The sequence below is a fragment of the Macaca fascicularis genome, chromosome 10 (assembly GCF_037993035.2).
Source record: "Macaca fascicularis isolate 582-1 chromosome 10, T2T-MFA8v1.1".
Lineage (NCBI taxonomy): Eukaryota > Metazoa > Chordata > Mammalia > Primates > Cercopithecidae > Macaca > Macaca fascicularis.
In genome coordinates, this window is record NC_088384.1 from 110,516,663 (window position 1) to 110,537,900 (window position 21,238).

Consider the following 21,238-nt stretch of genomic DNA (forward strand, 5'->3'; position numbering starts at 1 on the left):
CAACCTCCTTCTCCCAGGTTCAAGTGATTCTCCTGCCCCACCGTCCCAAGTAGCTGGGACTACAGGCACCCACCACCATGCTCCGCTAATTTTTGTATTTTTAGTAGAGATGGGGTTTCACCATGTTGCCCAGGCTGGTCTCGAGCTCCTGGACTCAAGTGATCCACCCGCTCTGGCCTCCCCAAATCCTGGGATTACAGGTGTAAGCCACCATGGCTGGCTGATTTTTGTAACACTTATAAGTGATAAAAAATTTTATCTATAGTAGATTTTACCTATAGTATATATCAATGAAATATTTCTATAAATCACAAAAAATAAATAAATAGAAATATTAGCAAAAGACATGAACTGTATCCCACAGAATATACAACATAATTGGAAAGCATATAAATGACAATGCTCAACCCCTATGGTCACCAGAGAAATGAATATTAAAATCTGTTGCTCTCCAGGGGAGAAGAACATCTGGCTAGCAGGATTGCAAAGGTCCGGTTTGGCCTGTGAGGAAAGAGCTAGAAAGTCAGTGTGCTAACATCTAGAAAACCACAGAGAAGAAGGTAGAATATGATCACAGAGATAGTTAAGGGTCCTGATCATTAATTTCCACGTCTTATAATTTAATCCTTGATTTAAGAGGTCATAAGGATTGATAAAAATAAAAAAATAAGAAAGTTGAGCATATAGTGGTCAAACTAATTTTTAGAGAGGAAAATAAAATGAGAGGAAAGTATAAGATGTTTGAAACAACAAATCTTTACTTTAATTCAGGCAACATTTATTAAACATCTGCTAAGTGCCAGACCCTCTGTCAGGGACTGAAAATCCAATGTAAAGAAGGAAACTTCATTGCCATAGAAGCAGCCACATGCCAGTGAGATACAAAAGCAAGTATTTATCAGTATCATATGCAATGCTCGTAACAAAAGCAATGTTTATTTGCAGACTTATCATGCACAAGGCCCAGCTCTTGGTGCCTTAAGCATATTTTTACTAATCTCCATATTAATCTTACACGACTAACAATACTTGTTCATCTTTTACAGATGAGAAAGTAGTAATTTGTTTAGAGCAGCATTTCCCAACCCCAGCACTACTGACATTTGGTGCCAGATAATTCTTTGCTGGGGCTGCCCTGCACATTACCGGATGTTTAGTAGCATCTCTGGTGTTAAATCAAGTTTAGCCTAAAGCTGCCTCCTTACATATTTTAAGTTCTGCCTACAGGTCTTTCTGTACATCATGAACTATAACAAGTGCAGATATAAACAGACCATAGCCTATGCTTGTGCCAGTCACTGAGTTTTGGCCAATCAAATGTAGCCAACTGTTCGAACCCTGTTCAAATAAGGCAAAAATGCCAACCTATAACCCATCCACTCGTTTCTGGACTGGCTACCTCCCTTCCATTTTCTGCCCATCACTTTCCTTTTCTGTCCATAAATCTTCCACCACGTGACTATGCTGCAGTCTCTGAGAAAACTCTAGCTTGGGAGGCTGTCCAATTTGCGAATCTTCATCCCTCCATTAAACTTTAATTTGGCTGAAGTTTTTCTTTTATCACTGGCCGGTATCCACTAGATGCCAGTAGCTCCCCTCCCTCCACAGTAACGACAACCACAATATCTCCCGACCACTGTCTCCTGAGTGGCAAAATTGCCCCCAGTAGAACCACTGATTCAGAGACACAGGAAGTGGTAGCGCAGGAATTCCAACAAAATGTTTGATTCCCAAAATCATAGCTGCTGGTTGTTTTTGCTTATTTGTTTAGATTTATTTCTTCATCTAGTGTACATGCCTCCATGGAAATAGATCTATCTTGAACACTGACACTGGCATTTAACTCTACATAAGTGTAAAGCAATGCAGTGAGGGAGAATCTTTATTCACAAATGGCTTATGCTGGAGGAAGATAGAAGTGAGATGATAGCCGGGCATGGTGGCTCACTCCTGTAATCCCAGCACTTTGGGAGGCCAAGGCAGGTGGATCACCTGAGGTCGAGTTCGAGACTAGCCTGGCCAACATGGGGAAACCCTGTCTCTGCTAAAAATACAAAAATTAGCCAACTGTGGTTGTGAGCACCTGTAATTCCAGCTTCTCAGGAGGCTGAGGCAGGAGAATTGCTTGAACCCAGGAGGTGGAGGTTGCCGTGAGCTGAGATCATGCCACTACATTCCAGCCTGGATGACAAGAGTGAAACTCCATCTTAAAAAAAAAAAAGAAAAGTGAGATGATAGTGATATAGATATTATTTTAAGTTTCTGTTATTCATTCAATATCTCAAGGCACATAGAATATCAAATAATAGACTGCAAGAACTGTCTGTGTTGCTTTAATTCCACTCATTGATCCATCCATCTATCCATCCATCCATTCAGCAATGCCAGGAGTTGTCCTAGGAACTGAGGCTCTTTGTTGCACAAGTTGGAAAAGTCCCTGCTCACACTCTGATGGGGAGGTGGAAAACAGAAAAGAGACATGTTAATGTATCATTAAACAAGATAATTTCAATTTTTCAAAATAAGTGTTTTGAAAAAAATAAAACAGTTTTGTGAAGGTGAGTGACTTGGTTGGAGGGAGGGTGCTAATTTGGATTCAGAGGTCAAGAAATGCTTCTCAGAGATGATGCAAGCTCAGACCTAGATGCAAGGAAGGAGGCAGCCATGTGAAAACCTACAGGAAGAGTATGCAAAAGAGGGAAACAAGCACATGTTAAGATGCTGAAGCGGGAGTGAGTTTGGTATATTTCAGCAATGGAAAGGAAGGTAACACCAGGGGCAAGAGGGAGGATATGACATCAGGAAGGTAGAAGGTGGATAAGGACCCAGGCATTTGTGCCTTTGTAGGTCATGAGAGGAGTGTGGATTTTATTCTGTGTGCCAATGGAATATGATCTTGTTGGGGGCACTCCAAAAGGAAGGCCAAGTGTTACCTTTCAAACCATCAAAATACTAATGCAATGTCCTACATGTTCTTGTTTCTCTCAGTCATAGTTACATGTTTGCAGTTATTTAAATAGACAGATGTGAGAGTTAAAATATGAAGCTTACAGGGGAAATCAAAGAAATATTTAAAATGTATTAGTTTAGTTTTTATTCTCCCTGTAGAGTTTCCGCAAAATAGACTTTTTATTGCACTAGTGTCTTAGAAGGTCTATAGAGTATTTGATTTCATTTAGAAAAGCCCATGGGCACCTATATTTTTAAGAATTCTGATACTGAGTGTCAATGATTGTCAGTGGTTTTAGGTATTTTTTAGAAAGATATTATTGCAGCGATGATCTTATTCCATATTTTAAGCATAACAATTTAAGGCCTATTGCTTGTAATAGGGATAAAATGGAAGTAATTTAAATGTCTATCAATGGAGAAAGCAGAAATAAAATGTGTTATTGTCATACAATGAACTATGATTCAGCAGTTTAATGAACTAGATCTCCCTGTATTCAACCAGTGCAGGTCTCTACAGAATGAGGCGGGGGAAAGGGTAGGTTGTAGTCAAATAGGTAGAGAAATATATGATTTTTTAAATACGGAAATAATTCACCATATTTGTTTTTATTTGTATATTAGATTGAAAAGATACACATGAAGTCATCATCACAGTTTCTACTTGAGAAGGAAGGAAATGGACTGAGGAGAAATATGGGGTAATTTTAACTTTTTTTTTTTGTTTGTTTTTGTTTTTTTTTTTTTTTTTTTTTTTTTTTTAATTTATTTATTATTATTATACTTTAAGTTGTAGGGTACATGTGCATAACGTGCAGGTTTGTTACATATGTATACTTGTGCCATGTTGCTGTGCTGCACCCATCAACTCGTCATTTACATCAGGTATAACTCCCAATGCAATCCCTCCCCCCTCCCCCCTCCCCATGATAGGCCCCGGTGTGTGATGTTCCCCTTCCTGAGTCCGAGTGATCTCATTGTTCAGTTCCCACCTATGAGTGAGAACATGCGGTGTTTGGTTTTCTGTTCTTGTGATAGTTTGCTAAGAATGATGGATTCCAGCTGCATCCAAGTCCCTACAAAGGACTCAAACTCATCCTTTTTTATGGCTGCATAGTATTCCATGGTGTATATGTGCCACATTTTCTTAATCCAATCTGTCACTGATGGACATTTGGGTTGATTCCAAGTCTTTGCTATTGTGAATAGTGCTGCAATAAACATACGTGTGCATGTGTCTTTATAGCAGCATAATTTGTAATCCTTTGGGTATATACCCAGTAATGGGATGGCTGGGTCATATGGTACATCTAGTTCTAGATCCTTGAGGAATCGCCATACTGTTTTCCATAATGGTTGAACTAGTTTACAATCCCACCAACAGTGTAAAAGTGTTCCTATTTCTCCACATCCTCTCCAGCACCTGTTGTTTCCTGACTTTTTAATGATTGCCATTCTAACTGGTGTGAGATGGTATCTCATGGTGGTTTTGATTTGCATTTCTCTGATGGCCAGTGATGATGAGCATTTTTTCATGTGTCTGTTGGCTGTATGAATGTCTTCTTTTGAGAAATGTCTGTTCATGTCCTTTGCCCACTTTTTGATGGGGTTGTTTGTTTTTTTCTTGTAAATTTGTTTGAGTTCTTTGTAGGTTCTGGATATTAGCCCTTTGTCAGATGAGTAGATTGCAAAAATTTTCTCCCATTCTGTAGGTTGCCTGTTCACTCTGATGGTAGTGTCTTTTGCTGTGCAGAAGCTCTTTAGTTTAATGAGATCCCATTTGTCAATTTTGGCTTTTGCTGCTGTTGCTTTTGGTGTTTTAGACATGAAATCTTTGCCCATGCCTATGTCCTGAATGGTACTACCTAGGTTTTCCTCTAGGATTTTTATGGTATTAGGTCTAACATTTAAGTCTCTAATCCATCTTGAATTAATTTTCGTATAAGGAGTAAGGAAAGGATCCAGTTTCAGCTTTCTACTTATGGCTAGCCAATTTTCCCAGCACCATTTATTAAATAGGGAATCCTTTCCCCATTTCTTGTTTCTCTCAGGTTTGTCAAAGATCAAATGGCTGTAGATGTGTGGTATTATTTCTGAGGACTCTGTTCTGTTCCATTGGTCTATATCTCTGTTTTGGTACCAGTACCATGCTGTTTTGGTTACTGTAGCCTTGTAGTATAGTTTGAAGTCAGGTAGCGTGATGCCTCCAGCTTTGTTCTTTTGGCTTAGGATTGTCTTGGAGATGCGGGCTCTTTTTTGGTTCCATATGAACTTTAAAGCAGTTTTTTCCAATTCTGTGAAGAAACTCATTGGTAGCTTGATGGGGATGGCATTGAATCTATAAATTACCTTGGGCAGTATGGCCATTTTCACAATATTGATTCTTCCTATCCATGAGCATGGTATGTTCTTCCATTTGTTTGTGTCCTCTTTGATTTCACTGAGCAGTGGTTTGTAGTTCTCCTTGAAGAGGTCCTTTACATCCCTTGTAAGTTGGATTCCTAGGTATTTGATTCTCTTTGAAGCAATTGTGAATGGAAGTTCATTCCTGATTTGGCTCTCTGTTTGTCTGTTACTGGTGTATAAGAATGCTTGTGATTTTTGCACATTAATTTTGTATCCTGAGACTTTGCTGAAGTTGCTTATCAGCTTAAGGAGATTTTGGGCTGAGACAATGGGGTTTTCTAAATATACAATCATGTCATCTGCAAACAGGGACAATTTGACTTCTTCTTTTCCTAACTGAATACCCTTGATTTCTTTCTCTTGCCTGATTGCCCTAGCCAGAACTTCCAACACTATGTTGAATAGGAGTGGTGAGAGAGGGCATCCCTGTCTTGTGCCAGTTTTCAAAGGGAATTTTTCCAGTTTTTGCCCATTCAGTATGATATTGGCTGTGGGTTTGTCATAAATAGCTCTTATTATTTTGAGGTACGTTCCATCAATACCGAATTTATTGAGCGTTTTTAGCATGAAGGGCTGTTGAATTTTGTCAAAAGCCTTTTCTGCATCAATTGAGATAATCATGTGGTTCTTGTCTTTGGTTCTGTTTATATGCTGGATTATGTTTATTGATTTGCGAATGTTGAACCAGCCTTGCATCCCAGGGATGAAGCCCACTTGATCATGGTGGATAAGCTTTTTGATGTGTTGCTGAATCCGGTTTGCCAGTATTTTATTGAGGATTTTTGCATCGATGTTCATCAGGGATATTGGTCTAAAATTCTCTTTTTTTGTTGTGTCTCTGCCAGGCTTTGGTATCAGGATGATGTTGGCCTCATAAAATGAGTTAGGGAGGATTCCCTCTTTTTCTATTGATTGGAATAGTTTCAGAAGGAATGGTACCAACTCCTCTTTGTACCTCTGGTAGAATTCAGCTGTGAATCCATCTGGTCCTGGACTTTTTTTGGTTGGTAGGCTATTAATTGTTGCCTCAATTTCAGAGCCTGCTATTGGTCTATTCAGGGATTCAACTTCTTCCTGGTTTAGTCTTGGAAGAGTGTAAGTGTCCAGGAAATTATCCATTTCTTCTAGATTTTCCAGTTTATTTGCGTAGAGGTGTTTATAGTATTCTCTGATGGTAGTTTGTATTTCTGTGGGGTCGGTGGTGATATCCCCTTGATCATTTTTAATTGCGTCGATTTGATTCTTCTCTCTTTTCTTCTTTATTAGTCTGGCTAGTGGTCTGTCAATTTTGTTGATCTTTTCAAAAAACCAACTCCTGGATTCATTGATTTTTTGGAGGGTTTTTTGTGTTTCTATCTCCTTCAGTTCTGCTCTGATCTTAGTTATTTCTTGCCTTCTGCTAGCTTTCGAATGTGTTTGCTCTTGCTTCTCTAGTTCTTTTAATTGCGATGTTAGAGTGTCAATTTTACATCTTTCCTGCTTTCTCTTGTGGGCATTTAGTGCTATAAATTTCCCTCTACACACTGCTTTAAATGTGTCCCAGAGATTCTGGTATGTTGTATCTTTGTTCTCATTGGTTTCAAAGAACATCTTTATTTCTGCCTTCATTTCGTTATGTACCCAGTAGTCATTCAGGAGCAGGTTGTTCAGTTTCCATGTAGTTGAGCGGTTTTGATTGAGTTTCTTAGTCCTGAGTTCTAGTTTGATTGCACTGTGGTCTGAGAGACAGTTTGTTATAATTTCTGTTCTTGTACATTTGCTGAGGAGTGCTTTACTTCCAATTACGTGGTCAATTTTGGAGTAAGTATGATGTGGTGCTGAGAAGAATGTATATTCTGTTGATTTGGGGTGGAGAGTTCTATAGATGTCTATTAGGTCTGCTTGCTGCAGAGATGAGTTCAATTCCTGGATATCCTTGTTAACTTTCTGTCTCGTTGATCTGTCTAATGTTGACAGTGGAGTGTTGAAGTCTCCCATTATTATTGTATGGGAGTCTAAGTCTCTTTGTAAGTCTCTAAGGACTTGCTTTATGAATCTGGGTGCTCCTGTATTGGGTGCATATATATTTAGGATAGTTAGCTCTTCCTGTTGAATTGATCCCTTTACCATTATGTAATGGCCTTCTTTGTCTCTTTTGATCTTTGATGGTTTAAAGTCTGTTTTATCAGAGACTAGTATTGCAACCCCTGCTTTTTTTTGTTCTCCATTTGCTTGGTAAATCTTCCTCCATCCCTTTATTTTGAGCCTATGTATGTCTCTGCGTGTGAGATGGGTCTCCTGAATACAGCAGACTGATGGGTCTTGACTCTTTATCCAGTTTGCCAGTCTGTGTCTTTTAATTGGAGCATTTAGTCCATTTACATTTAAGGTTAAGATTGTTATGTGTGAACTTGATCCTGCCATTATGATATTCACTGGTTATTTTGCTCATTAGTTGATGCAGTTTCTTCCTAGCCTCAATGGTCTTTACATTTTGGCATGTTTTTGCAATGGCTGGTACCGGTTGTTCCTTTCCATGTTTAGTGCTTCCTTCAGGATCTCTTGTAAGGCAGGCCTAGTGGTGACAAAATCTCTAAGCATTTGCTTATCTGTAAAGGATTTTATTTCTCCTTCACTTATGAAACTTAGTTTGGCTGGATATGAAATTCTGGGTTTAAAATTCTTTTCTTTAAGAATGTTGAATATTGGCCCCCACTCTCTTCTGGCTTGTAGAGTTTCTGCTGAGAGATCTGCTGTTAGTCTGATGGGCTTCCCTTTGTGGGTAACCCGACCTTTCTCTCTGGCTGCCCTTAAGAGTTTTTCCTTCATTTCAACTTTGGTGAATCTGGCAATTATGTGTCTTGGAGTTGCTCTTCTCGAGGAGTATCTTTGTGGCGTTCTCTGTATTTCCTGGATTTGAATGTTGGCCTGCCCTACTAGGTTGGGGAAGTTCTCCTGGATGATATCCTGAAGAGTGTTTTCCAACTTGGTTCCATTTTCCCCCTCACTTTCAGGCACCCCAATCAGACGTAGATTTGGTCTTTTTACATAATCCCATACTTCTTGCAGGCTTTGTTCGTTTCTTTTTCTTCTTTTTTCTTTTGGTTTCTCTTCTCGCTTCATTTCATTCATTTGATCCTCAATCGCTGATACTCTTTCTTCCAGTTGATCGAGTCGGTTACTGAAGCTTGTGCATTTGTCACGTATTTCTCGTGTCATGGTTTTCATCTCTTTCATTTCGTTTAGGACCTTCTCTGCATTAATTACTCTAGCCATCAATTCTTCCACTTTTTTTTCAAGATTTTTAGTTTCTTTGCGCTGGGTACGTAACTCCTCCTTTAGCTCTGAGAAATTTGATGGACTGAAGCCTTCTTCTCTCATCTCGTCAAAGTCATTCTCCGTCCAGCTTTGATCCGTTGCTGGCGATGAGCTGCGCTCCTTTGCCGGGGGAGATGCGCTCTTATTTTTTGAATTTCCAGCTTTTCTGCCCTGCTTTTTCCCCATCTTTGTGGTTTTATCTGCCTCTGGTCTTTGATGATGGTGATGTACTGATGGGGTTTTGGTGTAGGTGTCCTTCCTGTTTGATAGTTTTCCTTCTAACAGTCAGGACCCTCAGCTGTAGGTCTGTTGGAGATTGCTTGAGGTCCACTCCAGACCCTGTTTGCCTGGGTATCAGCAGCAGAGGCTCAGTTGAAAATGCAGAAATCACCGGTCTTCTGTGTCGCTGGCGCTGGGAGTTGGAGACTGGAGCTGCTCCTATTCGGCCATCTTGCTCCGCCCCCCATTTTAACTTTATTTGTAACATTTTATTTACTACTCGGGAGGCTGAGGCAGGAGAATGGCGTAAAAACCCGGGAGGCGGAGCTTGCAATGAGCTGAGATCCGGCCACTGCACTCCAGCCTGGGCGACACAGCAAGACTCCGTCTCAAAAAAAAAAAAAAAAAAAAAAAAAGGAGAAAAATGACAAAACGGTATTTGTTAATTCTGAGGTCTTCTTTTGTATTTTTTGAGACAGGGTCTCACTCTGTTGCCCAAGCTGGGTGCAGTTTTGTGATCATAGCTCACAGCAGACTTGACTTCCCAGGTTCAAGCAGTTCTCTTACCTAAGGTAGCTAGGACAACAGCTTCCTTCCAAAATCAGAAAATTGTAATAATACCATGCACTAAACACAACTATTGAGTGCAAACTTTATGAAACATTCTGCAGTTCAGTGTGGTCTGTGTCTTCACAACGAGATTGTGGTTTAGGAATGTCTGACTGAAACTGCCTTTGCAAAAATTGTAACAGTGAGAAAATTATAACAGTGAAAGAGATCTGACCTTGTTTCCAATCTCCAAGTTACCCTCGTTTATTCCTGAGCGTAAGCCAAACCAACTTTGGGAGGAGCTTAGTCTATAGTTTAACTTTGAAACAAAGATGATAACTGCCCTTCCCCCCAAAAAACCCTTCTTGCCTGGGGACCAGACTGTCTTTAAGACTAACACATTAGTCACAAGATTAGAAATTATGGTTTAGGAGTCATGCAGCTACAGGTCACAAGATTTCAAACCTTCTCAATTTCTCCTAGGGATAACATCACTATTGTAAAACCGAAAATTGGTACTTGGGATATTTTTTTCAGACCCTACATTATGATGTACCAACCGGCACCTCCCAGACTGGTAATCTGGCTCAGCCAGTTCTGTGATCCCACCCAGGCACAGAAGACAGCAAGAAGAACCTACTTCCCCTAAAATTTCATCTCCAACCCAACAATCAGCACTCCCCACTCCCTAGCACCCTACCCACCAAATTATCCTTAAAAAAAATCCCAGTCTCCAAATTTTCATGGGGACTGATTTGAGTAATAAAACTCCAGTCTCCCATTCAGCTGGCTCTGCCTGAACTACACTTTTTCTCTATTGCAATTCCCCCGTCTTGATAAATCGGTTGTATCTGAGCAGTCGCAAGGATAACTCATTGAGCAGTTACATGATAAGCACATAAAAATGTGCCTTATATCCTTAAGCATCAGAGAAATAAATATTAAAACCAGGATGAGGTATATTTTACTGTTATTAGAATGGATAAAATTTTAAATGACTGAAAATACCAAATGCTAGTGAGGATATGAGTAAATGGACCTCTTGTAATTGCTGGCCACTTTGAAAAGCTGTTTGACAGTTTCGTGCAAGTTAAACATAAACCTTATGACCCAGCAATTCTTTCCCTAGGAATTTACTCAAGAGAAATGAAAATACATTCATACAAAGAATTGCATAAAAATGTTCACAGCAGTTTTATTCTCAATGGCTAAAAACTGGAAACAATCAAATGCAATCAATGGGAGAGGTATAAACAATTATGGTGTCTGCATACAATGGAACACTATATAACAATTAGAAGGAATTAGATAATTGATATACATAATAACATAGATGATTCTCAAAAACACTATGCTGATAAAAAGAAGCCAAAAAAAGAGTAACTACTGTTCATTTATACTGTGTTTCATTGATTTCAGTTTTGTGAAGTTCTAGGATGGACGATTGGTAGCAGTAGAAATTAAAACAGCAGTTTGCTCCTGGGGTGAGAGGGAGATGACTAGAAATGGGCATGGGGACAACGTTTGAGTTCATGGAAAGGTTCTACATATTGATCGTGGTGTTGGCTACATAGGTGTATGCTTGTCACAACTTGTCCATTGCAGATGTAATTGTTTTATATTTTATTGTATGTAAATTTTGTTTAAAAAATTAGAAAATAAAAACGAAGGATGAAAGATTGTGGCATGAAGAAAACATTAAACAAGGGTTTTTTCTGGCCTTTTGACCCCAAATTCCATATCCTAGAATTTATTCTAAAATGGAAAAAAAGACCCATGCGCAAAATAATATTTATTGACTCACTAAATATTTATTGAGCACCTTATATGCCAGGAACTCAGGGCATGGGGCATAGTGGTAAGTTAAAAACACAACAGAAAACAATAAACAAACAGTAAGAAACATGATGTAGAGTTTAATGAGAAAGAAAATCATTCATTATAAAGTCACCTAAATCAATACAGAATCACATCTGTGTTAAGGGCTATAAAGAAGTGCATAATGATACAGCAGCATTGAGTTGAAAATGTTGATCTTGTCAGGGGGTTGGAAAGATCATCCATAAAGAAAAGATAATAGGGTTGGGATGTGAAAGGCAAATAGGGGTTTGAGGAGAAAGAGTGGAAAGAGTTTTGGATGTATAGAGAATAGCATATTACAATGTCCTGGCACCAGTTTGGGTCTTCTGAGAAGGAAAAGCCAAGATGAGACTCAACATGTGAGGGACCTATTTTGAGAAAACACCTGTGAAGGCAGGGGATGTATTAATCGGGATTCCCCAGAGAAAAAAACCAATAGGATATATACTTATATGTTTATATTTACAGTAAGGAATTGGCTCATATGTTTAAAGACAATGACAAGTCTCAAGCACTGCAGTTGGCAAACTGGAGACCCAGGAGGGCTGACAGTGTAGCTCCAGCAGGTGTGCAAACCAGGAAGAGTCTGAAGGCAGGAAAAAACAAGCAGACAAACAAACAAACAAAAACAATGTCCCAGCTCAGCAGGCAGGCAGAAGTTCCCTCTCACTCAAACTTTGTGTTCCATTCAGGCCTTCCACTGACTGGATGAGGCCCACCCATAATAAGGAGGGCAATCAACACTACTCAAGTGTTAATCTCATTCAGAGACGTCATCATTGATATAGTTTGGCTGTGTCCCCACCCAAATCTCAACATGAATTGTATCTCCCAGAATTCCCACATGTTGTGGGAAGTACCCAAGGGGAGGTAATTGAATCACCGGGGCTGGTCATTCCCATGGTATTCTTGTGATAGTGAATAAGTCTCGTGAGATCTGACGGATTTATCAGGGGTTTCCGCTCTTTTGCCTCTTCCTAATTTTTCTCTTGCTGGCACCATGTAAGAAGTGTCTTTGACCTCAGCCATGTGGAACTGGAAAGTCCAATTAAACCTTTTTTTTTGTTCCCAGTTTTGGGTATGTCTTTATCAGCAGTGTGAAAATGAACTAATGCAATCACAGACCCACTCAAAATGATGTTCAAGCAAATATCTGGGCACCTTGAGGCCCAGTCAAGTTGACACATAAAATTAACCATTGCAGGGAGCAAGTAGGAGTGGACTGGGAAAGACTTTAGACCAAGACACTAATCTGATCTGTGAAGGGAGAGAAGGAAGGAAGGATTGGGTAGGAAGAGCTTTAGACTTCAACAGAAAGCCGAGAAAGTCTCAGGCCAAAGGAAGTCCCTAAGTCAAAGTTGTTCATTAGAGAGGGTCTGAATTGAGCAGAAATTGGTGATTTTGGTAATCGTGCCATACTCTATCTTAGGCTGAGAGCAGTCTTAGTGAAAGTGTTGACTGATGTGAACAAGCGCAGTGGATCCAAAGATATGGCAGCTGGAGGATGTCACTAAAGATTCTCCTAAAGGCAACTACATGGCTATCACAGTCTTATTGTGATAAAGGACAATGTTGACTATGAGGAATTATGGAAAGGTTACATGGAGAAATGAAAGAGGAGAGTTGAGAAGAGAGAGACGTCCTAGAAGGACCAGGGAGAAGTCTTGTGTTCCATGCTATGAATATATGTCTGAGGCACTGATATGTTTTAAACAGTGTGGGGAAGTAACTAGGGTTATTGTTTGAAAAGATCACTGGCAGCACCATGGAGAATGAACTGAAGATACGTCATATTAGTAAAGAGTAAGTAAATTGTTAGTCCAGCCAAGAGATGGTAGTATCACGGTCTAGGGAAGTAGAAATACGTAGAATTGGAAGTGTCTAAAGAGTATTTGGGGAATAAAAGTAAACAAGAGTTGATGATAGATTTTGTGATGATTGAAAAATAGGCAAGCATATGAGATGCCTCCTAGGTTTTCTGGATTATAGAGGTGGACAGAAGCTAGTAGCAGTCATGAATTTAGATGAGGCTGACATCATTGACTGGCTACCTAAAAATCATTCTTAATGTCTTTAAGGTGTCATGAAGAAAATGCAATTTCTTTTAATGTTCTCAATGTCATTAATCTTTTTTTTTCATTGTAGAGGCTAAACACAGCAAAATAGTTATTTCTCCATCTTCTGTTGTAGTCATGAGACTACAAAGTAGGTAAGGGGTATGTGTTAGAAGGCTTCTGGGGACATAAGTATTTTCAGCTAAAAGAAGAGATGCAAACTCCAAAATGACAAAACAAATATTTATTTCTGATAAACCAACTAAGGAAATAAAAATGAATAATAAAAAATTAAAGTAGTGTTCAAAAAGGAAGACAAAGGGAAAGGGAGAAAGAAGAATAGATGGAATGAGTAGAACACCAATAGCAAGACTTACAGTTAAACATATCAATAATTACTTTAAATTATAGTGGTCTAAGTATCTCGAAGGAAAGAGATTGTCAGATAGTATAAAAATGGAAGCCCTAACTATATGATACCTACAAAAATCAACCACAAAACCACTTAAAATGAAAATATACAAAAACATGAAAAAAATATCAACAAGGATATACAGGCTAACCCTAGTTAAAGGAAGATGAGGTGACTATGTTAATATTGAACAAAGATTTCAGAGCAGAGACTATTAGCAGAAATAGTAATTAAGAAGACCATCAAGAGGACATATAATTCTAAATGTTTATGCACCTCATAACAGCACTTCAAAACGCATGAAGCAAAAAATAACAAGAAATAGACAATTGCACACTTATAATCAGCAAGTTCAACAGGCCTCTATCAGTAATTGACAGAACAAGTAGATAGAAAATATCAACTTGACCTAACTGATATTTATAGAACCTGCCCCCAATTACAGTAGAATACACATTTCTTTCAAACCCATACATAATACTTATCAGAATGATCATATTCTGGTTCATAAGACAGTCTCAACAAGGAACTCACATATACAAAATATCTTCTTTGACAATGATGAAATTAAATGAATCTATAACAGAAAGGTATGTGGAAAATCCTCAAACCAAATAATATACTTTTAGTAATTTATAGGTCAAAGAAGAATTCAAACTAAAAAATAGGAGATATTTTGAACTTAATATATGGAAATACAATATATTAAAATTTGTCGGATACCACTAAAGCAGTAATTAGTGGGAATTTTTTAGCACTATGTGCCAGTATTAGCAGAGAAGAAAAGTCTCCAATGACTTCAGCTTCTACACTAAGTAGCTACAAAAAAGAGCAAATTACACAAAAAGCAAGCAGAAGAAAGGAAAAAAAAAATGAGTGAAAATCACCAAAATACAAAAAAGAAAATCAATAGAGTAAATCTATGAAACCAAAAGATGGTTCTTGGAGAAGATAAAATTGATAGACCTCTAGGCAGGTAGCACAGAGCAAAAAGAGAGAAGAACCAAATTATCAATATCAAGAATGAGACAGCTGCCATCATTCTACAGATATAAAAAGATAAGAAGATAGTATTTACAACCAATTTATGCCAATACATTGGTTCTAAACACAATTTGAAGATATGCCTTCATTTTATGCACTAGTAAGAAAAAAATACCACTAACTTACCTTTTCATATCAATGAGCAATTATACTTTTTGAACAAGCTTCACTGAGGTATAATTGACATACAACAATCTGCACATAAATAAAGTGTATTTTTTAGTTTGAATTCTTCTTTGACACATAAGCTACTAAAAGTATACTATTTGGCTTGAGGATTTTCCACATATCTTTCTGCTACTGATTCATTTAATTTTGTCATTGAGATGTCATGGATGCATCTCAAAATAATGGACAAGTGCCTTGAAAGACACCACTACCATATGATGCAGTCATTCCACTTGGAGGTATTTGCCCATGAGAAGAGAAAGCTTGCATCTGTACAAACACTAGTACATGAATGCTCACAGCAGCTTTATTTACAATAGCCTGAAATTAGAAACAACCTAAAAGGTCATTAGTAGGTAAAAGGATGAACAAATTGTGGTATATTTGTAAAACAGAATACTACCCAACAACAACAACAAAAATGAGCTATTTGGTATACTTACAATATGGATGCATCTCAAAATCATGCTGATTGAAAGGAGCCAGATAAAACAGAATACATAGTATAATTATATTTCCATAACAATCTAAAAATATGCAAAAATGATTTATAGTGACAGAAAGCAGAGTGGTGGTTGCTTAGGGACTGGAATCTGGTGAGATGGAGAAAGAGATTAAAAAAGGGCATGAGAAAACTTTGGAAAGTGAGGGATATGTTAATCATCTTGATTATGGTGATGATTTCACAGGTATATATATAGAGGCCAAAACTTATAAAATTTTACACTTTATGTATGTGCAGATTGTTGTATGTCAATTATATCTCAATGAAGCTTGTTCAAAACATACAATTGCTCATTGATATGAAAAGGTAAGTTAGTGGTATTTTTTTCTTACTAGTGCATCAAATGGAGGTGTATCTTAAAATTGATGGCATCTTAGATTTTATAAAAGGCGGCGGCAATAAATGCCTTTGATCTGAGATTCTGGCGCCTGAGCTTTATGCTATTTTCAGCTAAAAATATACTAAGTGATATAACTGGCAATACTGGAGGGGAATCATGTTGGGAGGATTGTGAATTTGTTTTTAGGCCTGCTAAGATCAGGGCATTTTGGTTAGGGCTGCCGTTGTCCCTCAGTAGCTTCCTAACTGGTCACTACATCTTCTGAGGTTCTCTCACATCCATTCCCCACACAGCAGTCTTTATTCCTTTGCAATAGACTCCCAAACATGCTGCATTGCATAAAGCCCACATTTTTCCACCTCGCTGAAGATGAGGTCATGTGACTAAGTTCTGGCCAATGAGATAAGAGTGGAATTGACATGTTTAGCTAATTATAGTCACCACTCTAAGAAAGGAGTCCCTAAAATTGCAAATGGGTCTGTCACATTACCTCGTAAATGTGTCTGGCTTTTTACCTGCCTATAATTCATCAACACAGAAACTATGTTTTCTTTTTTTTTTTTTTTTTTTTTTTTTTTTTGAGGCGGAGTCTCGCTCTGTCGCCCAGGCTGGAGTGCAGTGGCGCGATCTCGGCTCACTGCAAGCTCCGCCTCCTGGGTTCCCGCCATTCTCCTGCCTCAGCCTCCCGAGTAGCTGGGACTACAGGCGCCGCCACCACGCCCGGCTAATTTTTTTTGTATTTTTAGTGGAGACGGGGTTTCATTGTGTTAGCCAGGATGGTCTCGATCTCCTGACCTCGTGATCCGCCCGTCTCGGCCTCCCAAAGTGCTGGGATTACAGGCTTGAGCCACCGCGCCCGGCCAGAAACTATGTTTTCAAAATAAAAACATTCCAGACACAATTGAATGGTATTTTATAAGTGAAGTTAAAATGCTTATTATAGAGATGGCAATGTTGCTGAATGCTAATCCCCAAACTCAAGCAGTCTTCTTCTGTCTTTGGACAAGTCATTTAGTCTTTCTGCATCAGGTCCCTGAGCTGTGAAATGTGGATAATATTACAGGGCTTGAGGGTGCTGTGAGGATTAATTAACATTGGCAGAGAACTTTGAACATAAGACTTTGCCCTCTTCACACATTTTATCCAGGGACCTCAACAGACTGTACCAATAAGGATGGTCCCATTTATCTCTGTTTTCCAGATCAGGTTATGAAGCAGGGAGAAATTAATGGCTTGCCCAAAGTCATTCGGTGAACCAGGAGAACAGCCCTGAGGAGTCCTCTGGAATATTGACTTCTAATCTTCCTGCAACAACCATTAGATGCACGCTTCATTTTGAAAAAGGGTCTTAGAAATACCAAATACCTGTGTTATCTAGTTACTGCTCTCTGGTCTTTTTCTTGTGTATTGGCCTAGATTTTTTTTTGGATCCATTTTGCAGCGACCTACAGAGAGGAGGGCTCTTCTCACCAGAAAGGAAACTCAGAAAATATCTGGAAGAGTTTAATGATCAGAAGAATCTTTATGGTTATCCCTATCAAGTTCACTAGAGGCATATGTTTTTTTGTGTGTCCTTAGTCATAAAACTTAAGATGCGAGACCCACTTGTGCAGAAACAGTCATTCTGGTTCTTAACAATTGCATTTGGAATTTATTTAAAAAAAAATCACACAGTAGAAAATGAAAATTTCCACTACTTCTACCAATAATTAGTAACTGCTGCTAATATTTAATGTAGAGATATTCAGATTGTTTTGGACATAAAAAGTACATTATTTAAAAATTGGACCATACTGCATAGATAATTTATAACATAGGGATCTTGCTATTCTCCCAGTTCCAGCCACCCTGACCTTGCTCTACCCTATGCTATTCCATTGTTTATGGCATCCCATCACCCTCTCTACCTTTGCTCAGATAACAGCACCTCTTCCTTCTCAGCTCAGCTCCCTAACTGCTCCATCCCTTACCTTCCAAAGGGGTCAGGTCCTGTCTTCTTGTTCTGCCCTTGCATGATATACTGTAATTTTCCTTCGTGTATAATTTTACACTTACCAGACTATTTTTATAATATCTCTCACTCCCAGTGGACAGCCAGCTCCATGAGGGCAGAGAGTCTGGTCTCCTTCTCTCTACTCTATTGACACCTAGGCACCTAGCATACCTGGCTCAAATTGTGGCTCAAATAATATCTGCTGAGTGAACAAGTAAGTGAAACTTTTTCCACTCATTTTAATGGCTGTGATTTGGATTTGTAACAGAATGGTAAATGTGACTCTTCCTGTTGATTTCATTTTAGTAGAAGCCTTAAAGGCCCAGGGGGCAAAAAACATTTAGAAAATGCTCTAAATGTTTTTAAAGCAAGGTGCTGGACCATCTGTGCAGAAATTGCCAAAAATAGTAGTTTAAAACTGTTTTGTCTGCATAAGCTGATCATGCACCTCTAGCCTAAATAAGACATGGTGGGTAAAGAGATTAAAGAGGGAAGATTTCCTGGCAGAGAGCTGGTCTTCTCTTTCCCACAGGGACAGACAGGGGAGCTTGCCCTTTACCTTAAAGGAATGGAGCCGTTTTCAAGAGAATCACTCGGAAGGCCAGATGTGCATCCCCTCATGTGCTGAGGACACAGGGACAAGTGCCAAACCCATCGCTAGGAGTCTAAAGGTGGAGTCTGTGGGTTGGCTAGTTGCCCTGACTATGGCAGAGCAAAGAGCCATGGCCGCCTTAGGAGTGAGCTGACTGTCCATGTACAAGGGCGACAATGAGTGAGATTCTCCTCTGACTGGTTAAACATACAGAGGGAACAACTAGAGGTTATCGTAGAATAGATGCCACCAAGAGGACCACCCAGAAGCGCAAACATAACTCAGCATCCATCTGGGGCACTGGAATCTGGGAGGTGGAGGAGGTAAAAGAGTAACCAGACTGACAAAAGAATTGCAGATGGGGCCGGACACGGTGGCTCATGCCTGTAATCCCAGCACTTTGGGAGGCTGAGGCAGGCAGATCACCTGAGGTCGGGAGTTCAAGACCAGCCTGACCAACATGGAGAAACCCCGTCTCTATTAATAATATAAAATTAGCCGGGCGTGGTGGTGCATGCCTGTAATCCCAGCTATTCGGGAGGCTGAGGCAGGAGAATCGCTTGAACACAGGAGGCGGAGGTAGGTTGTGGTGAGCCCAGATTGCCCCATTGCACTCCAGCCTAGGCAACAAGAGCAAAACTCTGTCTAAAAAAAAAAAGAATTGCAGATGGACCTTCTAGCAGGTAGATTTCTAATGGATTCACAATATCTCCATGACAGAAAGAGCAAAATTTTATTAATTCACTTGCTACCTATTGGGCATCAACTCCAAGGCAAAACCTAACTTTCCCAAACAAAACTTTCCCATTTGTTTATCACAAACAACATTGCAGTGGACATTCTTAGAATTAAATATTTGTGCCTTTGGATACATGTGGATACACATCCGGAAATGGTATTGTTGAAGACCAAGGATAGGCAATTAGTAAAGTTTTTAGTTTTTTAAAAATAAATATTACTTGTGCTCCAAAACAGTTATATCAATTGATATAAATTCACATTCTCATCAGCAGTTCTATTTGTCTTTTTCTAAAGATATTCGGGTAATGACTTTTAGATGTAGGTTTTTATATGATCTCACCATTTCCAGTCCAGTCCCTTCTAATTCATTTCTATTCATCAGACAGGCTAATATTTTAAAAAATATAAATCAGATGCCACTTCATGATTTCATTCTTTTAAATAAAATGCAATCTCCTTGCTGTGGCCTGCAAGGACCAGAATTGCATTGCCCCTTCCTACCTAGCTCTAGGACTACATTTCCCAGCACTCCCTCCTTCTCTGAGCTTAAGCCCTACTGTCCTTCCCACAGCCCCTTGAACTCACCAACCTTTTTCCTGCAAGCTGGCCTGAACCCTTCAAGCCCGCTCTTCTCTCTAGCTGGGATGCACTTCCCCTGACATTTTCCATAGCTTCTTCTTATCTTTCCTATCTTAACTTATGTATCACCTCCTCAGCGAAGTCTTCCCTGGCCTTCTCTTATCTGAAGTAGAATTCTTTGTTACTCCTTACAAAGCACACTGCTGACTCCTTTTCACCACCATCGATAGCTATTTACATTGTTTATTTACTTGTTTATTTTTCTGTCTCTTACTGAGACATAAGCTCCATGGGGATGGGAACCTTTTTTATCCATGTGTCCCTGTGTGTGTGTGTGTGCATGTTTGTGTGTGCCAAAGTTTATTGTGGACAATCTTTGCTCATAGCAGATACCCAATATGTATTTGTTAAATGCAGAAAGGAAGGAATGAAGCATTGAGGAACTGAAGCAGAGCTGTTCCCAGGCTCTCCTACCTGATTTGATGTCATCTTCCAAGTCATTCTTCTTTCACTGGCTGAGGACCGGTAGAGGGGAGAGCTGGCTGTAGAACAAATCACCTCCCTTGTTGGTGATAGCCAAGTCATTTTCATGAGCACTGTCTCACCTTTCCAGAGGAAAGGCCGCATATGTTTCTGTGACACTCACACTGAGAGCAGCAGGCAGTGGGGCCAAAGCTCAAGTTATTTTTGGTAAGGGTATTGGAAAAGTGCCATTCCAGCTTCAGCCTTGGTGCTTTGTGGTACTTGGTGAAAACACAGCCTCCTTTGGTGAAGCTTGGGAGCTCATCACCTGCTCTAGAAAAGTGTAGAAGCCTCTGGATTTTTGTACATAATTTCTTGCCCTCAATAGCTAAAGAATAATAATGACAATGATAAGGATGGTAACGAGCTGAATGAAATTCAGAGAGCAGGGCCAAAGTTGTCCATATATTTAAGCTGGAGTGGATTTCTGCTTTGAATGTGGTAGATGATGACCCTTGGATTAATTTCTGGCTCTGCAATCCTATGGTTAGAAGGTTCTATTTGAGTGCATGATAACTTTTGTATCCTATCAATAAGATGACCACATAAGAGTGCTACTATGTGTATTGTCTTTTAAACTCATGTTCATTTCATTTTAATTAACACTTATTTTTTTTTAGATGGAGTCTCGTTCTATCACCCAGGCTTGTGTGCAGTGGCGCCATCTCGCCTCACTGCAAGCTCCGCCTCCCAGGTTCATGCCATTCTCCTGCCTCCTGAGTAACTGGGATTACAGGCGCCTGCCACCACGCTTGGCTAATTTTTTGTATTTTTAGTAGAGACGGGGTTTCACCCTGTTAGCCAGGATGGTCTCCATCCCCTGACCTCGTGATCTGCCCACCTTGGCCTCCCAAACTGCTGGGATTACAGGCGGGAGCCACCTCACCCAGCCTATGGATTCATTTTGTTCTTTCAGTAACAGACCATGCCCAAATGAAAACTTCATTCTCCATTTTCCTGTGGAGCTGGGTGTGACCATGTGACAAAACACTGGTCCATGCGATGCAA

The 21,238-nt window shown here is 39.5% G+C and overlaps 1 long non-coding RNA gene across 1 annotated transcript; it reads right to left on the minus strand.

The window, feature by feature from the left end:
* Positions 1 to 737: 737 nt before the first annotated feature.
* LOC141407798 (uncharacterized) lies at positions 738 to 20,366 on the minus strand. The gene is made up of 2 exons (XR_012418430.1): positions 20,183 to 20,366; positions 738 to 2,206 (listed from the first exon to the last, which is right to left on the minus strand). It is a non-coding gene; the product is annotated as an uncharacterized lncRNA (long non-coding RNA).
* Positions 20,367 to 21,238: the final 872 nt, after the last annotated feature.